The sequence below is a fragment of the Bufo gargarizans genome, unplaced genomic scaffold, assembly GCF_014858855.1.
Source record: "Bufo gargarizans isolate SCDJY-AF-19 unplaced genomic scaffold, ASM1485885v1 fragScaff_scaffold_549_pilon, whole genome shotgun sequence".
Taxonomy (NCBI): Eukaryota; Metazoa; Chordata; class Amphibia; order Anura; family Bufonidae; genus Bufo; species Bufo gargarizans.
This window is the reverse complement of record NW_025334136.1, coordinates 255,394-280,003: the sequence shown is the minus strand read 5'-3', so window position 1 is coordinate 280,003 and position 24,610 is coordinate 255,394. Positions and strand designations below refer to the sequence as shown.

The 24,610-nt window shown below is 42.6% G+C and overlaps 1 long non-coding RNA gene across 1 annotated transcript; it reads left to right on the top strand.

The window, feature by feature from the left end:
* The first annotated feature begins 727 nt into the window (after window positions 1-727).
* Window positions 728-23,938, top strand: LOC122922597. The gene is made up of 2 exons (XR_006387149.1): window positions 728-1,088; window positions 23,204-23,938. It is a non-coding gene; the product is annotated as an uncharacterized LOC122922597 (long non-coding RNA).
* Window positions 23,939-24,610: the final 672 nt, after the last annotated feature.

Genomic DNA, 24,610 nt, shown 5'->3' with positions numbered 1-24,610 from the left:
AGGTCTATTCATGTCCTCTATGAGTCCAGAGAGCTGCTGCAGGGTGTTTCATGTCCTCTATGAACTAGAACAGAGAGCTGCTGGGAGCCTAGAGTCATGGAAATCAACTTAGTCCTGTGGCAGCTCAGACCTGACAGGGGTTGTCTCATTATGGGAGAAGCCCTATAATATAGGAACATCCCATTCCTTGTGAAGGCGGACCTCTTTCCATGGTCAGAGATGATTGTGTCCTGCCCCATCACTGATCTGTCTAAATGAGTCACCAGGACAGACTCAATGAAAAAAGAGGATGGGCCCTAAATCTTTGCACAAGGGCCAAAAAAGAGAGTGGTAAGAGCGCCCCTCTTCCGCTATCTGTAAAGCCGCATTCACACGTCAGTGTTCTACGGACAGCACACGTCCCCATTCATATTAATGTGTGTATTCACACATCAGTGTTTTAGCACAGTCTGTAGGTCCGTGTTTTAGCACAGATGCATTTGAATCTGTTTTAGCCATTTCCGTCTGAGATCCATGCATGGATAATAACATAAAAACAGGTGCCAAATGTGCATAAATGAGCAACACGGATGCTTAAAATACAGGATCCGTTTTTATCATTATATTGCTGTTCTTCTCACGGTGATGTGAATCAGACTGCACGGTGGGAGACACCCGGGCCGCACAGAAGCTGGATACAAAAGGTGGGAGGAGGGTTGCAATCAGGATTATTTGTAAAGTTGCTCAATTCTTTGTTTTTTGTATTGTCTCCGTGTTATCTCCATCCTTCAGCACTCACTGGCGACAAGTCCTCATTGTGTGACATGAGAGCCTGAGCCAACATTGCGCAAATCCCAGCAACGCCCCTCGCTGTTCAGCTGAAATCAATCTGGAGGAAGCAAAAGTCCCTAATACCAGGGGATTGGGTGATGGGGCGTGTGCGGCCTCGGTATATAAGTGTACACAGGGCGGGAGACAGCATGGGACTGCAGCTGAAGATGGGGAAATGGCTGCTGTATTCTGTGCTCTTCAGCCTCCTGACTGCTGCCTACACTGCCCCCCTCCTGCCGGACCCCCAGATCATCACTCCACCTCCAGCAATGGTCACAGTGAGTTACTGAACTGCATCATATACAATGTAACAGTAATATAACTGTAGTGTAACAGTGCAAACGTAATCATCAGTGGCGTAGCGTGGGTTGCCAGCGCCTGGGGCAAGCCATGTATTGTGCCCCCCCCCAACATGTGGCCACACCCCTTTTTACAGATAATGTAGCAGTCCTATGTAACACCACAAATAACACAGTGATAACTCTCTGAGCACAGATAATGTAGTAGATGTCACCTGCAGTCCTATGTAACACCACAGATAACACAGTGATAACTCTCTGAGTACAGACGATGTAGTAGATGTCACCTGCAGTCCTATGTAACACCACAGATAACACAGTGATAACTCTCTGAGTACAGACGATGTAGTAGATGTCACCTGCAGTCCTATGTAACACCACAGATAACACAGTGATAACACTATGAGTACAGATGATGTAGTAGATGTCACCTGCAGTCCTATGTAACAGCACAGATAACACAGTGATAACTCTCTGAGTACAGATAATGTAGTAGATGTCACCTGCAGTCCTATGTAACACCACAGATAACACAGTGATAACTCTCTGAGTACAGATAATGTAGTAGATGTCACCTGCAGTCCTATGTAACACCACAGATAACACAGTGATAACTCTCTGAGCACAGATAATGTAGTAGATGTCACTTGCAGTCCTATGTAACACCACAGATAACACAGTGATAACTCTCTGTGTACAGATGATGTAGTAGATGTCACATGCAGTCCTATGTAATACCACAGATAACACAGTGATAACTCTCTGAGTACAGATAATGTAGTAGATGTCACCTGCAGTCCTATGTAACACTACAGATAACACAGTGATAACTCTCTGAGTACAGACAATGTAGTAGATGTCACCTGCAGTCCTATGTAACACCACAGATAACACAGTGATAACACTATGAGTACAGATGATGTAGTAGATGTCACCTGCAGTCCTATGTAACAGCACAGATAACACAGTGATAACTCTCTGAGTACAGATAATGTAGTAGATGTCACCTGCAGTCCTATGTAAGACCACAGATAACACAGTGATAACTCTCTGAGCACAGATAATGTAGTAGATGTCACCTGCAGTCCTATGTAACACCACAGATAACACAGTGATAACTCTCTGAGTACAGATAATGTAGTAGATGTCACCTGCAGTCCTATGTAACACCACAGATAACATAGTGATAACTATCTGAGTACAGATAACGTGGTAGATGTCACCTGCAGTCCTATGTAACACCACAGATAACACAGTGATAACTCTCTGAGTACAGATAATGTAGTAGATGTCACCTGCAGTCCTATGTAACACCACAGATAACACAGTGATAACTCTCTGAGTACAGATAATGTAGTAGATGTCACCTGCAGTCCTATGTATAATTATAATATATATTGGCCCCTGTGTATAAAATATATTGATAATAGTATAGGCTGGCTCACAGTATTTTTGCATGTAAAATTTATTAGTTCACTAAATAAAACAAAGATAACTTGATGTCAACATATCAGCAAAAATACATAAATGTGTAAGATAGGTATATACAGTGCGGAGCTCGCGCGCACACCTAACTGACTGGAGTACTCCAAAATAGATAAGACCTTGTGGCTAAAGTGTGGCTGCAAGAGTTATTCAATGAAACCACTCGAATGTCCGTAAGATTGTTTGCTGATTTACCAGTTTGTCAGACAGTGTCCTTGCCGCCGTCTCCTACAAAGAAACTCTATGCTCAGATGTTGTTTGGCAATAGTAATTGCACCGCTTCCAATCACTGATGCTCCACTTACTTTTCCTGCGGAGCAGACTTCCAACCCGTTCTCGCAGCGTCCCACGTGACCAGCTAGATGTTGGTTTGCTGGTTGAATGACGTAGGCGCTTGGAGCCGTCGGGTTAGCGGAAGTTAGTACAGCTGAGTTCGTGGTTGCTTGAGCCTGTTAGATCAGCGGAAGTAGATGCAGCAGAGTTTGCTTGGTAATATTCAGCAGAGTTGAATATATCAACATGGATTTAGTCCACCTTGTCGATAGTTAGCAGATGGAATCTTCTGAAGTGGTATAAGACATCTCCCAAAAGATTTAAAAAGAATTGGAAAAAGTTCTCTTCTTGCACATTTATAAAAACCGCACCAATAGCCAGGTCTTAATACACACTAGACGCGTTTCGGAACCACGTTCCTTCCTCAGTAGATAAATGTAGAATGTATAAAATATATTGGCCCCTCTGTATAATATATATTGGCCCCTCTGTATAATATGTAATGGCCCCCATTCTTTCCTCCGCCTCCATAGTGCCCCCAGTATGGCCCCTAGTCATTACATTTAAAAAAATATACTCACCTGTCTTCATCGCCTCTTGGAGCCTTTGCTCGGGCATCCCGGCGTAGGCGGTCAGGAACACATCACCGTGCCCTTCTGCGCCGCGTCATCACGTCATCTTGGGAGACCCAGCGCAGGAGGTCACGGTGATGTAATCACGGTCTCTTGTGCCGCTCTACTGACTCATAGGCTTCAGGCCTGGCCTGAAGCTTAACCCCTTAAGGACATAGGGCGTACCGGTACGCCCTATTTCCCGAGTCCTTAAGGACCAAGGGCGTACCGGTACGTCCTAACTTAAAATCTTAATTCCGGCGCCGCTGGGGTTAATCGGAACGGGATTTCGGCTGAAATCATTCAGCCGGCATCCCGTAACAACGCAGGGGGGGGTCATTTGACCCCCCCGTATCGGCGATCGCAGAAAACCGCAGGTCAATTCAGACCTGCGGTTTGCTGCGCTTTTTGCCGTTTCTGATCCCCGCGGTCCCTGACCGCGGGGATCAGAAACTTCAGAGTGCCCGAAATCAATATTGTTAACCCCCCCCTGCACCCCTGCACGATTTGATGGCGGCGGGTGGTGCAGGGGGGGTGTCGCATGCAGTGGGGGCGTTGCGGGAGGCGGGCGGTGCGGCAGGCGGGATCGCGATCCCCCGCCCGCCTCCCATTGCATAATCGTTGGTGTACAGTGGGTATACCAGGGTGCCAGCACATTGCTGGCACCCTGGTATAAACGGCTGACATCGTTGATGCGATGTCAGCCGTTTAACCCTTTCCATACAGCGGTCCGTACGGACCGCTGTATGGAAAAGGTTAACAGTAAGAGGGAGCTCCCTCCCTCTCCGATCGGGGGGCTGCTGTGCCTTTGCAGCCCCCCGATGGGAGAAGGAGAGAGCCCCCAGACAGCCCCCCCAGAACCCCGTCCTTACCCTTCCCCGTCTGCCATAGGCTTCCATCACCCTCATTATACTGCCTGCTGCCTGGTGCCCCCTACAATTTGGCAACGGCCCCTCTGGCCCCCCCATGCTACGCCACTGACCTTAATGTAACAATGTAACAGTGTAACCATAATGTAACCGTTATGTAACAATGTAACAGTAATAACTAGTGCAGGGATGTGTCTCAGGGGATCTGATGAGCGGAGGAGAAGAGTCATACCCACAGCTCTATAAACTCTCCAGTTCCCAAAATTACTATTTCTATTACTGGACAGGAAAGTCTGCAGGTAAATAAAGCAGATTGAGTCTATTATGGGAACCCATACAAAGATATAGATAAGATATACAGTGGATATAACAAGTCTACACACCCCTGTTAAGATGTCAGGTTTCTGTGATGTAAAAAAAAATAGACAAAGATAAATCATTTCAGAACTTTTTCCACCTTTAATGTGACCTATAAACTGTACAACTCAATTGAAAAACAAACTGAAATCTTTTAGGTGGAAATAGGAAAACAAAATAAAATAAAATAATGTGGTTGCATAAGTGTGCACACCCTCTTATTACTGGGGATGTCGCTGTGTTCAAAATTACGCAATCACATTCACAATCCTGTTACATAGCAGTCAGCAGACACCGGCCATCATGTAAAGGGCCTCTGATTAACCCCAAATAAAGTTCAGCTGCTCTAGTTGGTCTTTCCTGAAATGTTCTTAGTCGCATCCCACAGCAGAAGCCACGGTCCACAGAGAGCTTCCAAAGCATCAGAGGGATCTCATTGTTAGAAGGTATTAGTCAGGAGAAGGGGACAAAAGAATCTCCAAGGCATTAGATATACCATGGAACACAGTGGAGACCGTCATCATCAAGTGGAGAAAATATGGCACAACAGTGACATTACCAAGAACTGGACGTCCCTCCAAAACTGATGAAAAGATGAGAAGAAAACTGGTCTGGGAGGCGACCAAGAGGCCTCCAGCAACATTACAGGAGCTGCAGGAATATCTGGCCAGTCCTGGCTGTGTGGTCCATGTGACAACAATCTCCCGTATTCTTCATATGTATGGGCTATGGGGTAGAGCGGCAAGACGAAAGCCTTTTCTTACCAAGAAAAACATCCAAGCCAGGCTACATTCTGCAAAAACACATCTGAAGTCTCCCAAAAGCATGTGGAAAAAGATGTTCTGTTCTCATTAAACCAAGGTGGAACTTTTTGGTCATAATTCCAAAAGCTATGTTTGGCGCAAAAATAACACTGCACATCATCAAAAGAACCCCATCCCCACAGTGAAGTATGGTGGTGGCAGCATCATGCCAAGGGACTGTTCTTCTTCAGCTGGAACTGGGGCCTTAGTTAAGCTAGAGGGAAGCTAGAGGGAATTCTGAACGGTTGCAGATACCAGTCAATATTGGCACAAAACCTTCAGGCTTCTGCTAGAAAGCTGAACATGAAGAGGAACTTCATCTTCCAGCATGACAACGACCCAAAGCATACATCCAACTCAACAAAGAAATGGCTTCACCAGAGCCATTTTTGGGATGGCCCAGCCAGAGCCCAGACCTGAATCCGATTGACAATCTATTGGGGTGATCTGAAGAGGGCCGTGCCCAGGAGATGCCCACGCAATCTGAAAGATTTGGAGGGGTTTTGCAAAGAAGAGTCAAAATGTGCCATGCTGATAGACTTATACCCAAAAAGACTGAGTGCTGGAATAAAATCAAAAGGTGCTTCAACAAAGTATTAGTTTAAGGGTGTGCACACTTATGCAACCATATTATTTTATTTTTTGATTTTTTCTTCCCTCCACCTAAAAGATTTCAGTTTGTTTTTCAATTGAGCTGTACAGTTAATAGGTCACATTAAAGGTGGAAAAAGTTCTGAAATGATTTATCTTTGTTTTATTTTTTTACAGCACAGAAACCTGACATTTTAACAGGGGCATGTAGACTTTTTATATCCACTGTAGATAGATAAGATTGATAAGAGATAGATATACCCGCCCATGAGTCCCAGGAGTAAGCAGCACTAAACATGAGCTCCTGAGTTTACATCAATTTATACCTTGTAATGACCATCCTGTAAGACAAAACCTGGAAAATACTGACTCCATGGATGACAGAAACAAGGAGGACTCCATATCTTTAAAAATAAAGACAAAGAAGGATAAAAACAGGATTTTATTGTTCAGACAAGAACTCTACCTATAACACAGACTACAAGCAACTGGGAGCATCAGACAGAGCTGAGCATCTGAAGGCATCTAAAGGTAAAAGCACCGGCTCCATCACCTGTCTAATAGTCCTTCTAGACAGCACACCCCATAGAAGTAAAGAATATAGAGAACTTCCAGAAAATGGAAAACTACAATTTTGAAAATGATAATTTAAAAAAACAAAGCTAATGTGCTTTTCTATAGAGAACAGCCCACCGCCTGGCAAACAGCCATGTGCAGGCATTATAAGAATATCACCAGGTGTGGGATCAACAAGGGCCGACAGATCAGGGTAAAAAACCCACAAAATGACGTCACACTCACCATCAACGTGTACAATAATGGCACCATAGTCTCCCAGGGCACCGAGGACAACCTTGGCCAGTTTGAAGATATCTTCCCTCATATTAAAGTCCAGGCCCAAACCTACAAAGAACTGACTAAGAGCAGTGATGATCCTAAATCTACAGCGAAAACCACCAGAGACCCCCCTTCAGCCCCATATCCTAATTCCTCACACCTCTCCCTAGAGATCCTCAGAAATTGCTTATCTCAGCTAGAAAGAGACTTTATACAGTTTAAAAAGAAGCTTCAAAGACATTCTGGTGACAAAAATGCAAATGACCAAGTAGCTGAAGAGATAACCAGACTGAAGTGTGAACAGGCCTCAGCCCTGCAGGAAATAAGAGGTAAATTACAAGAACTGCAGCAAGAAAACACAGAACTGAGACGAGAGATAGAAAAACTGAAATCCCAGACTTATCCCCTAATCAAGGCGAGAAACCCAGGGAAAGAAGGGTGTGAGAACCAAATGAAGGCCAGCAGCCATGACACCAATACATCAATGAACTGCCAAATGGAATTAACAGAAGATGAGAGCAAAGCAAAGAACAGCAGAGTAATAAAAGAGGGTCCAGAGCTGACAACCCCCAAAACACAACCACAGCAGACCCCAACAACAGACCCGACCATTACCAGAATCCTAACACAGCAGCTTCCTACAAGAAGCCCGAGCAGCAGGCTGGACACGGACATGAGCAGTAAGCCACGATGCCCTGATACTGCTCTGATTATAGACTCCAATGGTAAATACTTGAACACAAAGCGACTTTTCCCAGGAAAAAGAGTTGGTAAAAATCCGCTGTTCTACTATCAAACAAGCAGTAGCCATCATCAGTAATCCATATTTCATCAAACCCAACCACATTATCATACATACAGGCACTAATAACCTCCAGGACCAGCACCAGCAGATAGCAGGACAACTGAGCCTGCTAGCAGGGACGGCACAGCAGAAGTTCCCCAGCTGTAATATCATCCTGTCATCTCTGCTCCCAAGAAAGGACATCCCTGAACACATCATCCAGAGCATCAACACAGAGCTGACAGCTAAAATCAGCACCATGCCAAACTTCACCCTGGCACAACACCCCTCCATAAACCATCATCACCTATATGACAATAAAGTAAAACTCTATAATGTTGTGCTGAGTGCCGGCTACTTCCCCTAGAGCTGGAACTAGGGCATCATCACCCCCATACACAAGGCCGGAGACAGGTACGACCCAGCTAACTATAGAGGGATATGTGTCAGCAGCAACCTAGGGAAACTCCTCAGCAGTATCCTGAATAAGAGGATCCTCAGCTGCGTCGCCCAGCACAACATCCTCAGCAGAAGCCAAGAAGACTTCATACCAAACCACCGCACCACAGACCACATCTACACCCTGCAGAGCCTCATCAAGAGCCATGTCCACAATACAAAGCATGGAAAGATCTGTGCCTGCTTTGTGGACTTTAAGAAGGCCTTTGACTCAGTGTGGCATCCGGGCCTATTCCTTAAACTTCTTGAAAGCGGAATAGGAGGAAAAACATATGATATCATCAGAAGTTCCTACACTGAGAACAGATGCAGCGTGAAGGTAAATGGGTGGAGAACGGCTTATTTCCGGCAGGGCCGAGGAGTCAGCCAGGGCTGCAGCCTCAGTCCAACCCTGTTTAACATCTACATCAATGATCTGGTGGTGGCTCTGGAGTCCTCCTCAGCACCTGGTCTCACCCTCCATGACACCAAGGTGAAATTTCTCCTTTATGCAGATACTGCATACATGCTACTATCGCCAACTGAGAAAGGTCTTCAAGATAACTTGAAAATCCTGGAGAAGTTCAGTAACACATGGGCACTGCCAATCAATCCAAAGAAAACCAACATCATGGTTTTCCAGAAAAGAAACCTGAAAGCAGCCGGGCGTCCTCCCTTCTTGCTAAACAACTGTCCACTTTCAGGCCTAGAAATCAGCCAATCAGGGAGTTTTAAGAAAGTCATGGAAACACTGAAAGACAAGGCGAGCAAAACCTTCTATGCCATTAGAAGGCGTTTGTATCTCTTTAGGGCACCAGTGACTGTCTGGCTTAAAATCCTTGACACCATCATCGCCCCAATCCTCCTGTATGGCAGCGAAGTCTGGGGCCCAGACATATACCCAGACCGGGCAAAGTAGGACTCTGGACCAACAGAACTTTTTCACCTAGAATTCTGCAAACACCTTCTCCAGGTCCATAGGAGCACCTCAAACAGCGCCTGTCGAGCAGAACTGGGCAGATTCCCACTTTACTTTGCTGTCCAGAAGATAGCGCTATCATTCAGAGCCCAGCAGTCCCAGCTCCTACCATCACAAAGCCTTGCTACACCAAGAAGCCCCAGAAAGACAAAGCACCCAGCAACAAGTCACCCAAACCCAGCCTACCCAAGCCACCAACCAATACAGCCTGGCAAAGGGGGAAATCCAGAGGACGATACACAAGGGCAAAGAGGAGAATATCAGAGTCTGGAGGAACGACATACGAACATCACAGAAGCTGACAGTATACCAGAGCCTGCAGAGGGAGTACAAATTGGCCCCTTATCTGGAGAAAGTCCCCAATCCAAGAGATCAACAGATCCTGAGTCGGTACAGACGGAGTGCCCACAGCCTGCTCATCAAATCCGGGCGTCAACGACAGAGGTACAAGCCCAGGGGGAGCAGACTGTGCCAGCAGTGCGACCAGGAGGCTGTGGAGGATGAGGTTCATCTCCTGCTGCGGTGCCCCAAATACTCAGCAGTGAGGGATTCTCACTTCAGGAGACTGTCTGATCTCTGCCCAGACTTCACCTCCATGGAGGAGGAGGAGAGACTTTCCATACTGCTGGGGGAAGAGGAGAACACAGCAGCACAATATATTACTGCCTGCCATAGACTGAGAGGAACCTGATATACCATGGACTCCTATACCCCCACCCTGGATGTGTCCCCATCTCCATCCCCCAAACCTACTCTATACCCTCACCCTGATTGTCTCCCTATCCCCAAACCCTACCCAATTATCTCCCACTTGCTTTGGCAATGCTAAAATATATTTAGTCCTGCCAATAAAGCTGATTTGATAGATAGATAGATAGATAGATAGGCAATTAGTATGCAGTTCTGTAGTTTATTGTAAAATCACAGTATGTAGACAGTTCTTAACAAGATACATCCTACTGCCCTATAGAAAAGACATGGTTATTATTAAATAATTATTAGATATAGAGAAGAGAATATATTTTGGAAATAAGGACTGAATACAGTGGTCCCTTAATATTAATTGATTCCAGGATGATCATTGTAACTTTTGTCCATAACTCCACAGAAAACTGATAAATGGTTTTAAAGCCCCAAAATATCATCCCAAGATAAGAGAAAATTAACCCCTTCTACCCCGGGCCAGTTTTTTCGCTCTTCTGCCCAGGCCATTTTTTGCTAATCTGACATGTGTCACTTTATGTAGTAATTGTTTTGGAACACTTTTACTAATCCAAGCCATTCTGAGATTGTTTTCTCGTGACACATTGTACTTCATGATAGTCATAAATTTGAGTCAATATATTTCACCTTTATTTGTAAAAAAAAAATCCTAAATTTACCAAAACTTTTTAAAAATTCCCATATTTTGTAATTTCAATTTCTTTACTTTTATAATAGATAGTGATACCTCATATCATAGTTATTACTTTACATTTCCCATATGTCTACTTCATGTTTGCATCAAATTGTGAATGCCATTTTATTTTTTGGGGACGTTAGAAGGCTTAGAAGTTTAGAAGCAAATTTTTCAGAGAATTTCCAAAATCCACTTTTTAAGGACCAGTTCAGGTCTGAAGTCACTTTGTGAGGCTTACATAATAGAAACCACCCAAAAATGACCCAATTTTAGAAACTACACTCCTTAAGGTATTCAAAACTGATTTTACAAACTTTGTTAACCCTTTAGGTGTTCCACAAGAATTCATGGAAAATGGAGATGAAATTTCAAAATTTCACTTTTTTGGCTGATTTTACATTTTAATCAATTTTTTCCAGTAGCAAAGCAAGGGTTAACAGCCAAACAGGGGGGGCGTGGCCGGGTGCCGGGAGCAGAGGACGCTTAGAGCCTGAGCTCCGTCTGTGGAACTCCACACAGCGGCTAAAAGCGATTAGAACCAAGCGATTTCTTCCATACTCACCTGTCCCAGGACGGACCTTGTTCCTGCAGCTCTGCTGATGATGACGAGAGGGAAGAAGAAGGGAGCGCAGCCTCAGAAAATGATGGCGTTCTTCCATCCAGCCCCTGGGTCGTCTCAAAATGGCGCCGATTGCCGCCACACAGAGGGTGAGCTCCGTGCCTCTCTTGCAGCGATATCCGACCAGCGATCCTCAGGGACTCCTTCTTCAGCAGGCTCCAGTCCTTCAGCTCCACAGGAGCCTAAAAAACAAAAAAGGGTGAGTGAACAACATGCATATAATACTCCCCTTGATACTTACCCTGCTCCACCAGGCATTGATCCTGGACTTACTGTCACTACAATGCAGGACATGCTGACAGATCTAAAAAGATCTATTCATGGAGATTTTAAAGAGACAATCTCGATTATCCATGCAGATATAGTAGCCATAGGAGAAAGAACAGCACATTTAGAAGAAAAAATGGAGGAATTTGTTACGGCACATAACTCACTAGTGGATAATCACAACGTGGTTGAAGATGACATAGCAACCATTAAACTTAAAATTGCTGATCTGGAGGATCGCTCCAGAAGAAACAACATCAGATTCAGAAATATTCCTGAAAGCGTTATGGATAGAGATGAGCGAACCTCTGTTTTAAGTTCGGCGTCTAAAGTTCGGGTTTGGATTAGCGGAGAATCCCGATCTGGAACCGGATATGGATTCCGACTTCCGTTGTGGTCCGTGGTAGCGGAATCAATAATGGCCGATTATTGATTCCGCTACCACGGACCACAAAGGAAGTCGGAATCCATATCCGGTTCCAGATTGGGATTCTCCGCTAATCCAAACCCGAACTTTAGACGCCGAACTTAAAACAGAAGTTCGCTCATCTCTAGTTATGGACTCTCAGCTGCAAGAATTTATTTCGGATCTTATTGTGTCATACCTCCCAGATACCCCAGGGTCAGAGTTAATCATTGACCGAGTACACCGGGTTCCTAAGCCCAAAGCTCTCCCAGCCTCTGTTCCCAGGGATGTCCTTGCTAGGATCCATTTTTATCACCTAAAAGACTCCCTGATGAGAGAAGCTCAAAAAAAGAAGAAAGATATTCCTGACAGATTCAGTAACGTTCTCCTATTTACAGACCTCTCTTCAGCTACACTAAGCAGGAGACGTGAATTTCAAATCTACACCAAAGCGCTAAGGGATAACAATATCCCCTACAAATGGGGTTTCCCCGTTAAGCTAATTGTGAGATATCAAAACTCATCACATGTTCTAGTTTCTCCTCAGGAAGCATCAGAAGCTTTTTCTAAATGGAACATTATTCTGTCACAAGAGGGCGCCAAAGACAAAGACAAAGATAAAGCTATGGACTGGATAGACATCACAGTTTTTGTGGTCACTGTTGGACCCTTACCATGTTATTGTTATTTATTATCTACGTTATTTTTTATATTTTAACTTATTATTTTACAAGGTTACGTATAAGGGACCCACTCCTACCTCATCAAATATCTGAAAACAAAGGTATAATTCCATGGTCCCCTCAATCATCAAACGGTAACATTGGGGTACTTTGCTCTGTAATACTTGTTTTTTTTGCACAATCTCAGGGTACTAAATCTAGCAAGATTTCTCCATTTGAAGCTTTAAAATGGCTAGTAACGGTATAAAGATCCTTTCAGCAAATGTTAAGGGTTTGAATAGCCCTTTTAAACGCTCCACTTACTGGAATGAGGTGAGAAGACAGAGAGCTGACATCATCTGCATTCAAGAGTCTCACCTTAATGAGGAAGATTCCCACAGATTCTGTCACCCCTCTTTTCCACACATCTTTATGTCTCCAGCTACAAAAAAAAAAAGAGGTGTGATTATAGGTTTTAAAAATATTGTCGCCTTTCAGTGTCACAATATAATATCAGATAAGGAGGGTAGATATATTATAATCATTTGTGACATAAATAACTCCAGATATACAATAGTGAATCTTTATGCTCCAAATTCTGATCAGATAAATTTTATCAAGCGCACCATCAAACTGGCTCAAGAATCCAAACAAGGTTCTCTACTGATATGCGGGGACTTTCATATGTGCCCTGATTCTTCAATTGATAGGCTCCCAGCCCATCCCCCTTCCCATAAATCCTCACACCTACAAGACTTTTTATTTCAGGAAGGACTTCTTGATATTTGGAGAGTACATCATGCAAATGAAAAAGATTTAACTTTTTTTTCACATCCGCATAGTACATATTCTAGAATTGATCTTTTTATTTCAGATAAATGGCTTCTTCAAAAAGTGTTAGACGTATCCATTTCTAATATCACATGGTCAGACCATGCATTTATAACTCTCATACTAGATGACATGTACAACAACAGAGTATACTCCCCTTGGAGACTTAATAACTCATTACTCCAAAATTCTATTATTCGTATGGATGTGGAAAATTCGCTTAAAGAATATTTTATGACTAATGATAATAATTTGATATCAGACACCACATTATGGAGTGCACACAAAGCGTTCATTAGAGGGATACTGTTAAAACATGCGGCCATCCAAAAAAAAAACAGTAGGAAAACCCTGGATAAACTATTAGCTGACATTAAATCCCTAGAGGAATCTTCTAAATCTTCTCTATAATCCGAAAATTCTTAGCAAATTAAAAACAGCCAGACACCACCTATATCTTCACCTTCATGAAAAGCATGAATTCCATCTTCGTAAAATCAAATCAGACCATTACTCACAAGGTAACAAAGCTTCAAAAATTCTGGCAAACAGAGTAAAAAAAAAGAGAAATTAAAACAAGAATCCCCTTTTTGTATGACACTCAAGGCAAAAAATTGTTTAACCCCAAACACATAGCAGAGGAATTCGCAAACTACTACGCAAACCTAGATAACTTACAAAGCTCAGCGGATACTCTTCAACCTACTCCTGAATATATCAATGACTTCCTTAGTGGTATTTCCCTTCCATCACTAACACCAAATCAAAAACAAACTCTAAATGCTGAAATCACACATTCAGAAATCTCTGAAGCAATCCACTCTCTCAAGAATAACAAATCTCCTGGCCCAGACGGTCTCACAAATGAGTATTATAAGACCCTTTCGCACATTTTAAACCCCTTCCTAAATAGAACCTTTAATTCAATAGCAGCACAAAAGTCAATCCCAAAAGACATGTTAAATGCACTAATCATAACCCTCCCAAAACCTGGTAAGCCGGCAGACATCCCAGCTAATTTCAGACCCATATCACTTTTAAATTCTGATATAAAGATTTTTGCAAAAATATTGGCAAAAAGGCTATCCAACATTCTACCTTCTTTAATTTTTAATGATCAGATAGGTTTTGTTTCTAATAGGCAATCGTCAGATGGTACTAGAAGGTTTATAGATCTATTGGATGTGGCATATTCTACCCGAACACCTTCTCTGCTTCTATCATTGGATGCAGAGAAGGCATTTGATAGAATACACTGGGATTATATTTACGCAACCTTGAAAAAGTTTGGGTTTGGGGATTTCTACCTATCTGCAGTTATGTCTTTATATTCTAATCCCAGTGCCTCTATATATTCGTCCAGTTTTCTTTCTGCTTCATTTAATATTAACAATGGAACCAGACAAGGTTGCCCTATGTCACCCTTGATATTTGCTCTCGCAATGGAACCTTTCGCAGAGCACATTAGATCCTCTCCGCTTATTAAAGGGATAACAGTAGGGGATGTAGATCATCGCATAGGTCTCTTCGCAGACGATGTCTTAATTATTACATCTAATCCAACTACGGCATTATCTGCTATTAATGATATTATTTCCATGTTTGGTAGAGCTTCCTTCTATAAAGTAAATATAAATAAATCTCAAATATTGGACTTAGGCTTATCCCCGGCTACCAAGCGTCTAATTTCCAGCTCATTTAAATTTCCCTGGGCAAACGAGTCCTTGACAGATCGCGCAGGGCACGGGCTCTTGTGTTTTCAATAACACACTGCCGGGCGGTAACTTCCGCCCAGCAGTGTGTTCGGTGACGTCACCGGCTCTGAGGGGCGGGCTTTAGCTCTGCCCTAGCCGTTTTACTGGCTAGGGCAGAGCCAAATCCCGCCTATCAGTGCCGGTGACGTCACCAGGGTTCCTGTCAGCCCCATGGAGAGCCCGGTACGTCACCGGAACTCAGAAAAATGCCTTTGCCCTGTGCAATTTAGCGCAGGGCAAAGGAGAGCATCGGAGCATGAACTGCTCCGATGCTCATGTGAGGGGGGCTGCCGGGGTGAAAATGGAGGGTTGTCCAGGTTCAGCTCTGAACCTGGACAACCCCTTTAATTTTTGGCCCTTATATGATAAAATTAATGATTCCTTAAATAACCTAAGGATGGATTCCCTTTCATGGCTAGGAGGAATTGCTGCACTGAAAATGGTTATTCTCCCCAAAATTATCTACATGTTTCGTAATATCCCTATTTCCATTCCCTCTGGATATATAACTAAGCTCCAATCATTAATTAACCGCCACATCTGGGGTAAATTTAAACCCAGAGTGAAAACACTCATCCTTAACAAACCACTTAAAACAGGAGGCCTTAATGTACCTTCTATTAAACACTACCATGCCTCACCTATACTTGATCAATTGAGATATTTGATCAAAGATGACACCACAAAAAAATGGGTATCATTAGAAAAAAATATTATGGGCTCCTACAACATAAACATGCGCCTTTCCGCTTCAGCGGCTTTTGGTATCAAAAATAACTCTCCATTATCAACTTTGACTGCAATACTAAACACCTGGTACTCCGTTGCTAGAATAGATAAATTAATTACTACCTCCCTTTCTTCAATGCCTCTGAAGGTTTGTGAACTAGCTATTCCAGACATCCGACTAAATAATTGGCCGGAGTTAGGCATTACTGAAGTCAAACAACTATGGAAGGACGATGTGTTTGCAGAGTTTGCCCAACTGCATAAGGATTTTGATATTCCCAATTCAGATTTTTATAAATATCTAAGGTTAAGACACTTACTAAAATCTCCAAGAATTTTTACACATAATACCAATACCCAAACATTTCTACAATGGATTCACATGTCCCAAAACTTGGACAAAGGCATTACTAAGGGTTACCTTCTATTGAAAGAGTCATGCATTAACCCCTTACAACATACCTTGGACCTCTGGAACTCTGACCTGGGTTCTGTCCTCTCGGACTCAGAATGGACTGAAGCCTTCACCTCTGTATCCAAGTTGTCTAAATGTTCTGACCATTTAGAAGGGGCAAGGAAAATACTTTATAGATGGTATAGAACCCCTACATATTTAAATAAAATCTTTCCCGAAATCTCTCCGGAGTGTTGGAGATGTGGTCAAGTTCCGGGTAGTTTTCTGCATTTGTGGTGGGATTGCCCGAGTGTTAAAGTTTTATGGGATTCAATATTTAAATCCATTTCATCGTTAGCTTGCTATCCTATTGAACCTTCATCTAAGATGGCTCTGTTGTCTGTCGGTTTGATAGACTTCCCTTGTCACTTTAGGTCTATAGCTAGCCACCTAATATTCATAACTCGCTTAAAAATTGCTGCTTGTTGGAAATCTGGGAATCTCCCTAATATCAATAGGATTTGCAGATCTCTAGATAATAGCTGCTTTTATGAAGGTTTATGGGCATCTTCTAAGAATATGAAGACATCATTTCTAAAGAGATGGGAGGTTTGGTTGAACCACAAAAAATGTAATCTACCTCCGAGTGCTTCCATTAGATTGTAATGCTTGCCTCATTTATTTTATTTTTTTATTATTTGCAGCCTATACAAGTACTTAATTTCTCTCCTTTTATATGTACCCGTCCAACCGTTCTACCTTTACAAAGTTTAATAAGTGCTTCCGAATGCTGTGAAAAAAACTTGTAACTCCTTAACAACTACATATTTGCTTTAATTCTACTTCTTTTTAATATGTACATGTGATTGCTATTCATTCATTATGTAACCTATTTGTTATAAAATCCTTCAATAAAAATTATTGTTCAAAAAAAAAAAAATTGCCAAACAAAACTTAATCTTTATTACCCTGATTCTGCAGTTTACAGAAACACCTCATATGTTATTGTAAACTGCTGTATGGCCACACGGCAGGGCGCAGAAGGAAAGAAACGCCATATGGTTTTTGGAAGGCAGATTGTCACGCCTTGCCCTGTGAATGTGCGGAGATCTGTCAGACTGGCTGCACATGTCTGACTTCTTGGTTTGTTTTGATTTGGCTTTGAGCTGGATCTACCTTCCCTCAGGTGTACTGGGTTTCATTGTTAGTGAGGCTATTTATCCCTCCTTCCCCCAGTGGCCCGTGCGGGTTATAGTTCTTTTCCTGGGAGCTCTTGATTTGTGATGGATCGTCTGCTCCAGCTCTGCTCAAGATAAGTCCTCTCCTTCATTTCCCTTTGTGTGTTTTAACTAGGCCTCTAAGGAGATGCATGCTTCTTCCTGGTTTGAAGAAGCAGGTTGCCTCTTCCCTTTTCCCTGCTACTTAGGGTTTGCCCAGGGAGTTCAGGTTTAGGCACGAGGGCATGTGCATATCCAGCCTAAGGGTATGCACATGGGCACAGCAGCTTAGGGAAAGCTTTTAGGGCTCACTAGGAGGTGACCCTTTCTCCCTAGCTTTTGGGCATAGTCGTTTGTTCAGTTTGTTTTCCCGTGTTTGGTTGTTACCCTGTTTACCTACCTGTCATGACACAGATTTAGCTGAAGTAGTTTTTAGATGCCATGTCCCATTTGAAGCCCCCCTGATGCATCCTTAAAGTAGAAACTCAAAAAAGTGACAACATTTTGGAAACTACGGGATAAGGAGCCACTTTTATTGGTACTATTTTGGGGTACATATGATTTTTAATTGCTCTATATTACGTTTTTTGTGAGGCAAGGTAACCAAAAAATGGATGTTTTGGCAGACTTTTTTTTTTTTAACAACATTCATCTGACAGGTTAGATCATGCGCTATTGTTATAGAGCAGGTTGTTACGAAAGCAATGATATCAAATATGTCTACTTTCTATGTTTGTTTGTTTCAGTTTTACATAATAAAGCATTTTTGAAAACAAAAATTATGTTTTTGTATCTACATTTTCTGAACGCCCTATTCTTTATTTTTTTTTCTGCTGATCGTCTTGTGCAGGGGCTCTTTTTTTGCAGGAAGAGTTGACATTTTTATTGGTACCATTTTTGGGTACATATGGTTTTTTGATCATTCATTATTGCACTTTATAATTAAAACATTGGTTGTTTTGGCGCAGTTCTTATTTATTTTTACAGCGTTTGCCTGAGGGATTAGTTCATGCGACTTTTTTTTTATAGAGGAGATCATTACAGACATGGCAATACCTAATATGTCTACTTTTTCTCATTTATTTAAGTTTTACACAATAATAGCATTTTTGAAACCGAAATAATGATGTTTTAGTGTATTCATAGTCTAAGAGCCATAGCTTTTTTATTTGTTGACCGATTGTCTTAGGTAAGGTCTCATTTTTGCGGGATGAGGTGACGGTTTGGTTAGTACTATTTGGGGGGTATATGCATTTTTGATCGCTTGGTGTGGCAATTTTTGTGATGTAAGATGACAATTTTTTTTATTTTTTACAGTTTTTATTTTTATTTTTTACGGTGTTCACCTGAGGGGTTAGGTCATGTGATATTTTTATAGAGCAGGTTGTTACAGACGCGGCGATACCTAATATGTCAACTTTTTTTATTTATTTCACTTTAACACAATAATAGCAGTTTTGAAGCAAAAAAAATCATATTTTAGTGTCTCCAATGTCTAAGAGTGATAACTTTTTTATTTTTTGACCGATTGTCTTAGCTAGGGTCTCATTTTTTGCGGGATGAGGTTATGATTTGATTAGTAGTATTTTGGGGGGCATATGCCTTTTTGATCCTTTACTGTTGCAAGTTTTGTGATGTAAGGTGACAAAAATAACTTCTTTTTTTACATGTTTTTTTTTTACGGTGTTCACCTGAGGGGTTAGGACATGTGATATATTTATGGAGCTGGTTGTTACGGGTGTGGTGATACCTAATATGTATATATTTTATTAATGTATTTCACTTTAGCACAATAATAGCAGTTTTGAAACAAAACAATTATGTTTTAGTGTCTTCATGTTCTGAGAGCTATAGTTTTTTTTTGGGTGGGGCGATTGTCTTAGGTAGGAGCTCATTTTTTGTGGGATGAGGAGACGGTTTCATTGATACCATTTTGTGGGACATACGCCTTTATGAGCACTTGGTGTTGCACTTTTTGTGATGTAAGTTGACAAAAATTGCATTTTTTTACACCATTTTTATTTTTTCTTATGGTGTTTATCAGACAAGGTGGATCATGTGATATATTTATAGAGCCGTCATTACGGATGCGGTGATACCTAATATGTGTGGGGGGGTTTTCTTTTTTTTCAGTTTTTTTATTATAAAATAAGTGGAAAGGAGCTTTTTTTTCTTTTTTTACTTAAAAACTTTATACATTTTATTAAAAACACTTTTTTTTTACTTTTTTTCTTTACTTTATTTATGACATTCACTTTTGGGGGTCTGATCCCCTCTGCAAAGCATTACAATCTGTATTGTAATGCATTGCCTGTTAGTGTACTACAGTGAATCATACACTAACAAGTTGCCTAGGAGATGGGCCTGAGGCTGGACAGGTTGCCTAGGAGACAGGCCTGAGGCTGGATCTCCTGGGCACCCAAAGAAGGCAGGTCCCGATGCCGTGCAAGGCATTTGGCAGCCTGTGCATGGCATCGGGCTACCTTCTGGCACATCGAGTCCCTGCCACAGCAGCACGGGGACTTGATGCATTCCCTCACCCGACACAAACCCCTTCTATGTTGTGGTCAGTGCGGACCACGGCATAGAAGCGGTTAATCCGCCGGAATTGGCTTGTACAGCAATGCTGGCGGATACAGCAGGGCCCTGGCTACCAGGGACTGCCGGGCCCCTGCAGTGATCGGGCGCGCAACGCTCCGTTGCCCGCCCGATCACCATGATGTACTATTATGTCAAATTGCGGGAACGCAATAGCAATAGTACGTCATGTGTCGGGAAGGGATTAAGATTTAAGAAAAATAAGCAGATAACTAAGACATATAAGTCCTCATATATAACAGTCAGTTTTGAGAATTACATAAATATTGGAAATTGGAAAAGTTGCTGCTTAAGTTTTTATAATAGCAATTTGCATATACTCCAGAATGTTATGAAGATTGATCAGATGAATTGCATAGTCCTTCTTTGCCATGAAAATTAACTTAATCCCAAAAAAAACTTTCCACTGCATTTCATTGCTGTCATTAAAGGACCTGCTGAGATCATTTCAGTAATCGTCTTGTTAACTCAGGTGAGAATGTTGACGAGCACAAGGCTGGAGATCATTATATCATTATATCAAAGAAACGCGTGCAGCCATCATTGCGTTGCATAAAAATGGCTTCACAGGGAAGGATATTGTGGCTACTAAGATTGCACCTCAATCAACAATTTATAGGATCATCAAGAACTTCAAGGAAAGAGGTTAAATTCTTGTTAAGAAGGCTTCAGGGTGTCCAAGAAAGTCCAGCAAGCGCCAGGATCATCTCCTAAAGAGGAATTAGCTGCGGGATCGTAGTGCCACCAGTGCAGAGCTTGCTCAGGAATGGCAGCAGGCAGGTGTGAGCGCATCTGCACGCACAGTGAGGCGAAGACTTTTGGAAGATGGCCTGGTGTCAAGAAGGGCAGCAAAGAAGCCACTTCTCTCCAAAAAAGACATCAGGGACAGATTGATCTTCTGCAGAAAATATGGTGAATGGACTGCTGAGGACTGGGGCAAAGTCATATTCTCCGATGAAGCCTCTTTCCGATTGTTTGGGGCATCAGGAAAAAGGCTTGTCCGGAGAAGAAAAGGTGAGCGCTACCTTCAGTCCTGTGTCATGCCAACAGTAAAGCATCCTGAGACCATTCATGTGTGGGGTTGCTTCTCATCCAAGGGAGTGGGCTCACTCACAATTTTGCCCCAAAACACGGCCATGAATAAAGAATGGAACCAAAACACCCTCCAACAGCAACTTCTTCCAACAATCCAACAACAGCTTGGTGAAGAACAAGGCATTTTCCAGCACGATGGAGCACCGCGCCATAAGGCAAAAATGATAACTAAGTGGCTCGGGGACCAAAACGTTGACATTTTTGGTCCATGGCCTGGAAACTCCCCAGATCTTAATCCCATTGAGAACTTGTGGTCAAACCTCAAGAGGCAGGTGGACAAACAAAAACCCACTAATTCTAACACACTCCAAGAAGTGATTATGAAAGAATGGGTTGCTATCAGTCAGGAATTGGCCCAGAAGTTGATTGAGAGCATGCGCAGTCGGATTGCAGAGGTCCTGAAAAAGAAGGGCCAACACTGCAAATACTGACTCTTTGCATAAATGTCATGTAATTGTCGATAAAAGCCTTTGAAATGTATGAAGTGCGTGTAATTATATTTCACTACATCACAGAAACAACGGAAACAAAGATCTAAAAGCAGTTTAGCAGCAAACTAATATTTGTGTCATTCTCAAAACTTTTGGCCACGACTGTAGATGCTGAACCTGTGAATCACCATCTATGATGAGGACAGGAGCCTCTTCTAGTACACAGTGTACCCGAAACATAACATGGAGCCGTCCTCACCTGGTGCCAAAGGAGCCGCTCATCCTGGTGCAGACAGAGGACAGGACACGTAATACCGCAATGTACTGTAAAGAGGAGCTACTAGACACCTAATACAGTTGTTTTACCAGAGAAGTGGCCATGGTGATTGCTTGGGTCTGAGACTGTGGTATTGTCACGGATGAGAGTAGGGGAAACCTTCAACCGTGCGATGTCAATAGGATAAGGGTAGCTGCTAGGCCAGGACGACAGGATCAGGGAGCAGGTCACCTAGCGCGTCCCTAATTCTGACCCTGACTCCTAACCGTATGAGCCAACCCAGATGGTAGGAGGGCTTATACTCCGGAACCTAGGGTCCCTATTAGCCCTCAGGAAATCCCTGGACTAGGAGTAGGGTAAGACGACCTGTTCCTCCTAGACACGGACGAACAGGAGTCTCACTGGCCAAGGAGCAAGGAGAGGGGAAACATATACAGCATATGGATATGGCAGGTGAGTTAAACCAGTACCACACCTACCTCCCACAGACACGCTGACTGAAACCCATGCACAAGTACTGATGGCCACACAAACATTAAGGACACAGCACACACACAAATCACACAGGTATCCAGGACACCCATAGCTGCAACAAACAACATAGAGAGCAAAAAAACATCTTCTTAACATCAGCACATATATTTTATGACCACAAGGGTGGCCCTCACTGGATAGATGGCATATAAGACCAGGAGGATGACTCCAGCATAAAGCATGGCTGGAGTACCCCTCAGCTACAGGCATCCAGCAGAAGTTAAATAGCCAAAGTAGCCACACCCACACACACATACTAGGAATGAGTTAACCCTTCCAACACCAGACAAGGTAAGTGTCACTTAAAGGGGAATATGCACACAACTAAATCCCGTGCAAACCAAACATAGCAAGTGAACACATTCAAACACACGCTGCCAGATGCAACCGCATGCCTTGACAGCGAGCAGCCTGGCAACCAGCTCAGGCTGCTACACTGCCAACAACATCATGTTGCCAGCGGCAACCACACGTGAGGCAACATACTAACTGCCCTCACCTGCGGTAGACAACAAGCAGACCGCTGACAACTCCATGCGACACAAAGAGTCACGACCAAACACATAGTTGTGACAGGTATTGTATGTGGAGTGAAAGATCATTGTAAGCTGAAAATATTGCATCCTGAAGCCATGGTATTTTGAGGGACCACTGTATTCTACTTGACACTGGTCCCAGGGATGGTCCCAACTCTAATTCTAGCCCCATTACCATATAGTACATGGAATGATAAAAGTCTTGAGAGGTTGTCACCTAACAGAAGATCTTCTCTAGACGTGTTATGTTTAATATCTTGTTGTAAACTGATGTTTTGATATATACATATATAATTTTTTATTTTATTTTTTTCACAGAGAGAAGAAGCTTCTAACTTGGAAAAAACAGCTGAAGATCTACTATTCCCGAAAAGTAAGATTAAAGACCATGACACCGTCTTGTGTCTACCTTGTCTGTTCACTCTGCTCCCCAAATAGTGAGCAGCCAATGCTACTCTGCACAATGTTAAAGCTCCATCAAGCCATCCCATATCAAGAAGCTCCAACAAAACAACCAATATCCATGAAGCTCCACCAAAGTATCCAGTATCAAGAAACTCCACCAAACCATGCAATATCCAAGAAGCTCCACCAAACAATCCAATATCTATGAAGCATCACCAAACCTTGAAATATTCAAGAAGCTCCACCAAACCATCCAATATTCAAGAAACCCCTCTAAACCATCCAGTATCCAAGATTCTCCACCAGAGCATTCAAACTCCAAAATGCTCTACCAAAGCATTCAATATCCATAAAGTTCAATTTAAACAATCCAATATCTATGAATCTCCACCAAATAATCCAATATCCAAGAAGCTCCAGCAAACCATCCAATATTCAAGAAGCTCCACCAAACCATCCAATATTCAAGTAGCTCCACCAAATAATCCAATATCCAAGAAGCTCCACAAAACCATCCAATATCCAAGAAGCTCTGCCAAACCATCCAATATTCAAGTAGCTCTGCCAAACCATTCAATATCCAGGAAGATTTCATCTAATGTTGACAGATCTACCCTGATGGACAATAAATGAAATAATTAACCATCAGCTGTCCTCCTGGTGTTCTTTTCTATCACAATATAGACATTATTTCAAAATATTTCAAAATACGTAGATTTGGCCCCACTGTCCTCTATAATGGCAGATATGAGCATTTTCCCGCCGTAAAGGGCTGGAGGAGGCTCAGTGAAGTCAGTTAATGAATTAAAGGGATGATTTATGAGGTTAACCCTCAACGCCAAACTGTTATCCTCAGGAGATGACGTTAACCCTGCAGGACAACATTACATTACACGTAGCATTACCATAGAGTAGGAGCAGAGGAGGACTGACAGGAGGACTTTTACTACCACCTACCATGTATCGTCAACTTATATGGTAGAAGGGTCTATGGACCCCCTCAAGCACAAGCGCTCTTGCCCAATCTCTGCAGTACCTATAGCTACACTCCTACAGGGAGACACTCTTATACCAGTTATCTCCATTTTGGCCCAAAGAGAGGATTCCCAGTGAGGGAACCCCCATGAAGAGATCCATAGACCCTAATAGGACATGTGGACAGTAGTAGTCTTCATGAGAGGACCCCTTTAATTGAATAGCTCTTCTATTAGATGTTGCAGCTACATAATGCAAATCTGATAGTATAACACCTCGTAGTGCAGTTTTGTGGCCAGAAAAGCAAATGTTTGAGGGCAAACTCCACCCAAAACCCACAACTCC